This window comes from Bos indicus x Bos taurus, chromosome 1, assembly GCF_003369695.1.
Source record: "Bos indicus x Bos taurus breed Angus x Brahman F1 hybrid chromosome 1, Bos_hybrid_MaternalHap_v2.0, whole genome shotgun sequence".
NCBI lineage: Eukaryota > Metazoa > Chordata > Mammalia > Artiodactyla > Bovidae > Bos > Bos indicus x Bos taurus.
In genome coordinates, this window is record NC_040076.1 from 40478726 (window position 1) to 40487241 (window position 8516).

The window sequence follows — 8516 nt, forward strand, 5'->3', positions numbered from 1 at the left end:
TCATCCTACAACCTTTACTCTTTAAAACTAAAAGGCAGTGATTATACTACCTGACCTAGCACATATAAGCCAGCTCAATCCATTCATTAATTCCTGTTCCACAACACATAAATGATATCTCTGAAACTCTGGTGCCATTTACAGCTGTCTTCCCATTCCCAAATGCTCCTTAGTTTTTGCTTTTGGTCTGACCCACTTCTAATTCAATTATACCTATACTTATACCTTTACCCAATTTTACCTATATTCAACCAACCCTGGCTTATTGTTTTATTTCCCTGATTTTTGGCCCACTTTTTTCTGTAGGATTTGCATACTAAATAAGGTTTTCCAGACTAGATTTATGACATTTCTCCAGGCTTTGGTTTCAGAGATTTTCTCTTTTTATCCCTGGTGGCCACAGACAGGCATTCTCACCCAAACTCTATCCTTTGGAAATTCAAAAATTTCCAAAGTCTAAGTTAGCATAGTCTAACTTAGTCATCAACCACTACCACATCTCTCCCCCTATTCATTCTATGATGGGAAATATAGACTCCAGGCAAACATAAGTCAAAGGGAACAAGAAAGCAGAGTAAAAATGAATCAAGCTATATAGCTCAGTTGGTAAAGAATCCACTTGCAATGCAGGAGCCCATGGTTCAATTCCTAGATTGGGAAGATCCACTGGAGAAGGGATAGTCTACCTCCTCCAGTATTCTTGGGCTTCCCTTGTGGCTCAGCTGGTATAGAGTAAGCCTGCAATGTGGGAGACCCGGCTTTGACCTCTGGGTTGGGAAAATCCCCTGGGGAAAGGAAAGGCTATCTACTCCAGCATCTGGCCTAGAGAATTCTATGGACTGTATAGTCCATGGGGTAGCAAAGATTCAGACACGACTGAGCAACTTTCACTTCCATTCATAAATTATAAAAAAATGTCAAAATCATTATATTTACACCATAGGGGCTTGGTGAGAACTAAATGAAAAAAAAAAAAAATTCAAGCAATTAATTATCACAGTGCCTGACACATAGGGTTGCAAAGAGTTGAACAAGAATGAGGTGACAGCCCACACGAACACGCACACACTGGAATATTATAAGTACTCCATAAGTATTCATTTTAACTTTCTGTGGAATAAAGCATTATTTTAGAAAAGAATTCTCACTCATTTTCTTTGTTTTAGCTGATGGTCCCTTAACTAAGTATTTTTTAGAAACTACAATTTGACATAAAGCAATAAGTATACTTGGGGATTAATCCAGGCAAATCTGTTTTAATAACTTTTAATTCACTTTTGTTATTAAGATAATCTTAAATGAAGCACAGCCACAGTGATTATCCAACACAAATGACAAGTCATCAATATGAAAATACCTAGTACATATATGTTATATGTATGTAAATTCATATATACATTTACATAATAATATATACATATACATATATACATATATATATATTTATTTATTTAAAAAGAGAGACATTACTTTACCAACAAAGGTCCATATGGTCAAAGCTATGGTTTTTCCAGTAGTCATGTATGGATGTAAGAGTTGGCCTATAAAGAAAGCTGAGCGTTGAAGAATTGATGCTTTTGAACTGTGGTGTTGGTGTTGGAGTGTCAGGAAGCTCCAGGAGGCTTCCTGTGTGCTGTTTTGGATCTGTCATGAATCCTCTGTCCCTTATTAATTCCTGAATATTCAGGAATTAAGTGGAATTGCAAACTACTCCAGGGGGCTGAAGTATGCATGCATTTCCATACAGTGATAAGCAACTATTTATGACCCTCTTCCTTTTTACGAACCATATGGAAAAAGTGGTTATTTACAACCCTCTCTCTTTCATATGAATGACTTCATGTTTCCTTGATAACTTGTAAGTCCCTGGTGGCTCAGAGGTTAAAGCGTCTGCCTCCCATGCGGGAGACCCGGGTTCGATCCCTGGGTCGGGAAGATCCTCTGGAGAAGGAAGTGGTAACCCACTCCAGTATTCTTGCCTGGAGAATCCCATGGATGGAGAAGCCTGGTAGGCTACAGTCCATGGGGTCGCAAAGAGTAGGACACGACTGAGTGACTTTTACTTTACTTTACTTTACTTACTGCTGAAAATAGCTACCTTGTAAGGCAGTATAAATACCCACACAATGTTGAGTGAAACACCTTTGCTCCACCAGAGCTTTGGTCCCTGTGTCTTCTCTCTCTCTCCCTCTCTTTCTTTCTCTCTCTCTCTCTCTCTCTCTCTCTCTCTCTCAGGCTAATTCTCTGGAGCACAGAGGCCCTCTGGGTTCACTTTCCTGCCCGGGCTTCTCAGACCCTCTGGTGAAGGCACACTGTGCCTTCACCCCCTAAAGAGGGCACCTGAGGCCTTTGCGAACAGAGCAAGCTCCTAAAGGAAATCAGTCCTGAATATTCATTGGAAGGACTGATGCTGAAGCTCAAATACTTTAGCCACCTGATGTGAAGAACTGACTCATTGGAAAAGACCGTGATGCTGGAAAAGATTGAAGACAGGAGGAGAAAGGGATGACAAAGGATGAGATGGTTGAATGGCATCACTCATGCGATGGACATGAGCTTGAGTAGGCTCTAGGAGTTGGTAATGGAAAGGGAAGCCTAGCGTGCTGCAGTCCCTGGGGTGGCAAAGAGTAGGACGTAACTGAGTGGCTGAACTGACTGACTGACATATATATAATATTAACTTTCTGTTATGGTCTATTTATGTGGTTTTGACTATCTTATAAAATGCTTCACACATTATATGATGCTGATATTCTTATTGCTTTTTAAGTTGTAAAGAATTCCCTTGGACATTGTCAGATTTTAAAATGATTGAGCCTTTAATAGACATTTCAGTTGGGGTTTTAATAATAAGCTTAAATGTAAAATATCATGTGTATGAAGACTTACAAGGTACAAAATAGATATGCTATTCAGATTTTATAATAACCTCTCCTGAGGATAAGGAAGTTCAGAAAATGTTAATATTCATATTTCTGTCTTTAAGATCTACTTTTACTTCAAAGTACATAAGGCAGTTTTTCTTTCCACTTTACTACAGTACATGGGACACAGCAACAGAATAAAGTACAAGGGGCCCAGGATCTGGTGGATTATATACATATGAGTTGACTCTTTGTAATTGTGGAGACAGTAAATATAAGTCTACATTTTTATTTTTCTGCCTCACAAATTAAACATGTCATTTCAAACATTTCCCATTTCAGATAGTGAAATTTGATCCATCATTACCAAACTCACTTACTATATGAACACAAAAAGCAGTCCTATAAATATCAATTCATGCATGAAGACTGTTATTACTTAATAGAAAGTAATCTATGTAACAAATTCACTTTGGAATGCAGAACTAAAAAATATTAAGATATTTCTTGATTAGTATAGAGTGACAAGAAGAGAAGGATCATTTTTGGCTCTTCTGTCATCAGTTCTTTGATGACAAATCGATGACTGATGGAAACTTATTGACAATGCTTTGACATTTTGCTACTTTGTTGTATTTCTGTGGTGAGAGAAACACTTTTTCTACAAACTAATTCCCCAAAACTTAAAAAATATATAATTTATAGTATATTTTGGTGGAAATATTTAAATCTGAGGGCAAAAATGCCTTGGTTCTTGTCCTGTGTCACTCACTATGTTTCTGATTTCAGCCAAATCTCTTTATGAGCTTCATTTTTTTTATTTGTAAAATTATGTAATTATTCTATTTTACTAATTAACCTTACAAGTTTTGCTTCAGAATCAATGAAATAATGTATAAATTTACCTTTTATACAGCAAAACTCTCTAATAAAATTAGCTATTACTATCAGATCAGATCAGTCGCTCAGTCGTGTCTGACTCTTTGCAACCCCATGAATTGCAGCACGCCAGGCCTCCCTGTCCATCACCAACTCTCGGAGTTCACTCAGACTCACATCCATCTAGTTAGTGATGCCATCCAGCCATCTCATCCTCTGTCGTCCCCTCCTCCTCTTGCCCCCAATCCCTCCCAGCATCAGAGTCTTTTCCAATGAGTCAACTCTTCGCATGAGGTGGCCAAAGTACTGGAGTTTCAGCTTTAGCATCATTCCTTCCAAAGAAATCCCAGGGCTGATCTCCTTCAGAATGGACTGGTTGGATCTCCTTGCAGTCCAAGGGACTCTTAAAAGTCTTCTCCAACACCACAGTTCAAAAGCATCAATTCTTCAGCGCTCAGCGTTCTTCACAGTCCAACTCTCACATCCATAAATGACCACAGGAAAAACCATAGCTATTACTATACTTCAATATTATAAAAAAATATACCATTCTACTTTTCAAAACATGCTAATGAACCTTTAATTCAATAAAGTAATAAAAAGTGCTATCATTAACAGTTTTTGTCTTCTGAGGGAATCTAATATATATTCAGGAACTATTATTTGTTAGGACTTTTTAGTTTATCTATAAATCAATGTTTAGAACGTTTATTTGGCAAACTATTTTATTATATACAAATTGTTAGTCACTCAATCATGTCTAGCTCTTTGTGACCCCACAGACTGTAGCCCTGCCAGGCTCCTCTGTCCATGGAATTCTCCAGGCAATAATACTGGAGTAGCCATTCCTTTCTCCAGGAGATCATTCCAATCCAGGGATTGAAACCGAGTCTCCTGCATTACAGGCAGATTCTTTACTGTCTGAGCCACCAGGCATACTGCTCAGTCATGTCCGACTCTTTGCGATCCCATAGACTGTAGCCTACCAGGCTCCTCTGTCCATGGGATTTTCCAGGCAATAGTACTGGAGTGGATTGCCATTTCCTTCTCCGGGGATCTTCCCAACCCAGGGCTTGAACCCGGGTCTCCCGCATTGTAGACAGATGCTTTACCATCTGAGCCACCAGGGAAGTCCATCTGAGCCACCAGGGAAGTCATTAAAAAAAAAAAAAGTATATATATATATATATATATATATATATACACACACACATATACATACATACATGTATAGAGAGAGACAAAAGAAACTGAGACTTGGATGAATAAATAGTTTGAGGAACATAAGTAATTAGACACAGATCTCAAATTTGAATTCCTGCTTCTGTTTTGAACTGAAAACTCTTGAGACACCCACTTCTGTATTAGTAACTTATTAATCAGAAAGGAATAAACTTGTCATATACAGCTGACTAAAGATAAATGTTAAGACTTTGAAATTCAGCCATGAATGAAGGCTTCATTCACATTTTATGAAAGTCCATTTGCATGCATTCTATATATATATATATTCATCTCCCTGTAAAATATGCCATCTTCAACACACTATTCTCATCATTTTATAGGAATGGTACTGTTTCCCAAATCATAATGCATCACTTAACTTGGAGAAAGGCTACCTCAGGTCAAGTAGCCCCAAATGCCTTGACTAATTAGTATTAGTAATTAGTATGTTCCACTAAGTGACACCAACAGGTTAAATTTGAAAGTGAAAGTGAAAGTCACGCGGTGTGTCCGACTCTTTGTGACACCATAGACTAAACAGTCCATGGAATTCTCTAGGCCAAGACTGGAGTCGGTAGCCTTTCCTTTCTCCAGGGGATCTTCCCAACCCTGTGATCAAACCAAGGTCTCCCACATTGCAGGCAGATTATTTACCAGCTGAGCCACAAGGGAAGCCCAAGAATACTGGAATGGGCATCCTATGCCTTCTCCAGGGGACCTTCCCAACCCAGGAATTGAATTGGGATCTCCTGCATTGCAGACAGATTCTTTACCAACTGAGCTATCAGGGAAGCCCAGGTTAAATTTATTGGGTTAAAAGAAAAAAAAAAAAAAAGAGGAAAAAGAAGATGGTAAACGGTTAAAGCAGGAGTTCCTACTTGTTCAGTCACTGAGCCATGTCCAGCTCTTCCGGACCAAATGGACCACAACACACCAAGCCTCCCTCTCCTTCATCATCTCCCAGAGTTTCCTCAAACTCATGTCCATTGAGTCAGTGATGCCATCCAACTATCTCATCCTGTGTTACCCCCTTCTCCTGTGCTCAATCTTTCCTAGCATCAGGGTCTCTTCCAAAGAGTCAGCTCTTCACATAAGGTGACCAATTATTGGAGCTTTAGCTTCAGCATCAGTCCTTCCAATGAATATTCAGGGTTGGTTTCTTTAGGATTGAATGATTTGATCTCCTTGCTGTCCAAGGAATTCTTGAGTCTTTTCCAGCACCACAATTAAAAAGCATCAATTCTTCAGCACTCGGCCTTCATTATGGTCCAACTCTCATTTCCATACACAATTACTGGAAAAACCATAGCTCTGACTATACAGACTTTTGTTGGCAAAATGATGACTCACTTTTTAATATGCTATCTAGGTTTGTCATTACTTTTCTTACAAGGAGCAAACATTTTTAATTTCGTGGCAGCAGTCATCATCCGCAGATATTTGGAGCCCAAGAAAATAAAACTGTCACTGTTTCCACTTTTTTCCTATCTATTTGCCATGAAGAGATGGGACCAGATCCTGCAATCATCATTTTTTTGAGTATGGAGTTTTAAGCCAGCCTTTTCACTCTCCTATTTCACCCTCATCAAAAGGCTTTTTAGTTCCTCCTTGCTTTCTGCCATTAAAGTGGTATCATCTGCATATCTGAGGTTGTTGATATCTCTTCCAGCAATCTTGATTCCAGCTTTTGATTCATCTGGCCCAGCATGTCACATGATGTACGCTGCATATAAGTTCAATCTTAACATAATTTTTTCCAAATTTGGAACCAGTCTGTTGTTCCTTATCTAGTTCTAACTGTTGCTTCATGACCTGCATATGGCTTCTCAGGAGACTGGTAAGGTCATCTGGCATTCCCATCTCTTTAAGAATTTTCCACAGTTTGTTGTGATTCACACAATCAAAGGTTTTAGTATAGTCAATGAAGCAAAACTAGATTTTTTTTTTTTTTAATTTTCTTGCTTTTTCTATGACCCAACAGATGCTGGCAGTTTGATCTCTGGTTCCTTTGCCTTTTCTAAATACAGCTTGTGTATCTGGAAATCAGTTCACATACTGCTGAAGCCTAGCTAGAAGGATTTTAAGTATCTTGGTAGCATGTGAAATGAGTGCAATTGTATAGTAGTTTGAATTTTTCGCATTGTCTTTCTTTGGAATTAGAATGAAAACTGATCTTTTCCACTCGTGCTGCCACTGCTGTTTTCCAAAGTTTTTGGCATATTGAATGCAGCACTTTAATAGCTTCTTCTTTTAGGATTTGAAATAGCTCAGTTGTAATTCCATCAGCTCCACTAGCTTTATTTGTAGTAATGCTTCTTAAGGCCCACATGACTTCACTCTCCAGGATGTCTGGCTGTAGGTGAGTGACCATACCATCATGGTATACAGATCATTAAGACCTTTTTTGTGTAGTTCTTCTGTATTCTTGCCACCTCTTCTTAATCTCTTCTGCTTCACGTAGGTCCTTGCTCTTTCTGTCCTTTATTGTACCATTTCTCTCCTTTGTAAGAAATGATATGGATGCCTACTAGTCTCAAAGCAAATTGTTTTCAATCCAACTTTTAAAAGATGTATATGTAATAATATAGGACATTTTGATTTTTCTAATGAGTCCAATCAAATATAAGAATGCTGGGGGCAGTTATTTTGCTTTTATTCTTTGTCAAGTCAAAATGTGTATACAAATTACACGCTAAAACTCGAACCCTTATCCAAACTTTTATCTATGCCTCCCACAACTCATAAGTTCATTCTATCCTTCAATAAAACCTCACTTCTCCATCCATTTTTCAGTTTCCACTTATGTGATTGATCAGGGTAGTCTGTGGCCAGGTTTGTGGATGAGTTAAGAGATGGCTAAATGTAGGACATACTTTGAGGAAATAATGAAATAGGATCAAATGGAATACAAGCCTTAAGAGGGAATCATAGTAAAACTTAGCTAGGAGATGCGGTGATGCTAATGATTTTACAAGAACTACACATGAAATAAAGGTGTTGTGGAGCAAACTCTGTGTGAAAAAACTAAACAAAACAAAATGTTCTTTAAAGGAGTCAAAATGACCTGGCACTGATATTTAAGCAAGCATGGCAAGAATGATTCAAAATCTTTATATAATGTGATAATGCCTTTTCTCATTTTTAGCTAACAGTTTCAGGCTCACTTAAGACTTAATGAGTTTCCTACTGTCCCAAGCATTTTCACATTTAATTACTGAATTCATAATATGGGCCTTAGTAACTTGATATTAATAACCTTAATTTGCAGATGAGGTACCATCAATTGTTTAATGTAATGCATTTTAAGAAGTGACTGAACCAAGACTACTTACTCAGAATTCAATGTCCCTTTAAGTAACCTCAGCTGTGAGGACATTTTCTGTTATTACTGAAGTGTTCTTACTAATTTTGGTAAAATTTGGATTTGCTAGACATATTAGTAACATAGAATCTGGATGATATCTGCAATTCTTTTACTCTATCTCACCAGCAGAATTACTCAATGACAGCAGTTTTCCAGTGCTTCACATATGTGTTACTGGGACAAAT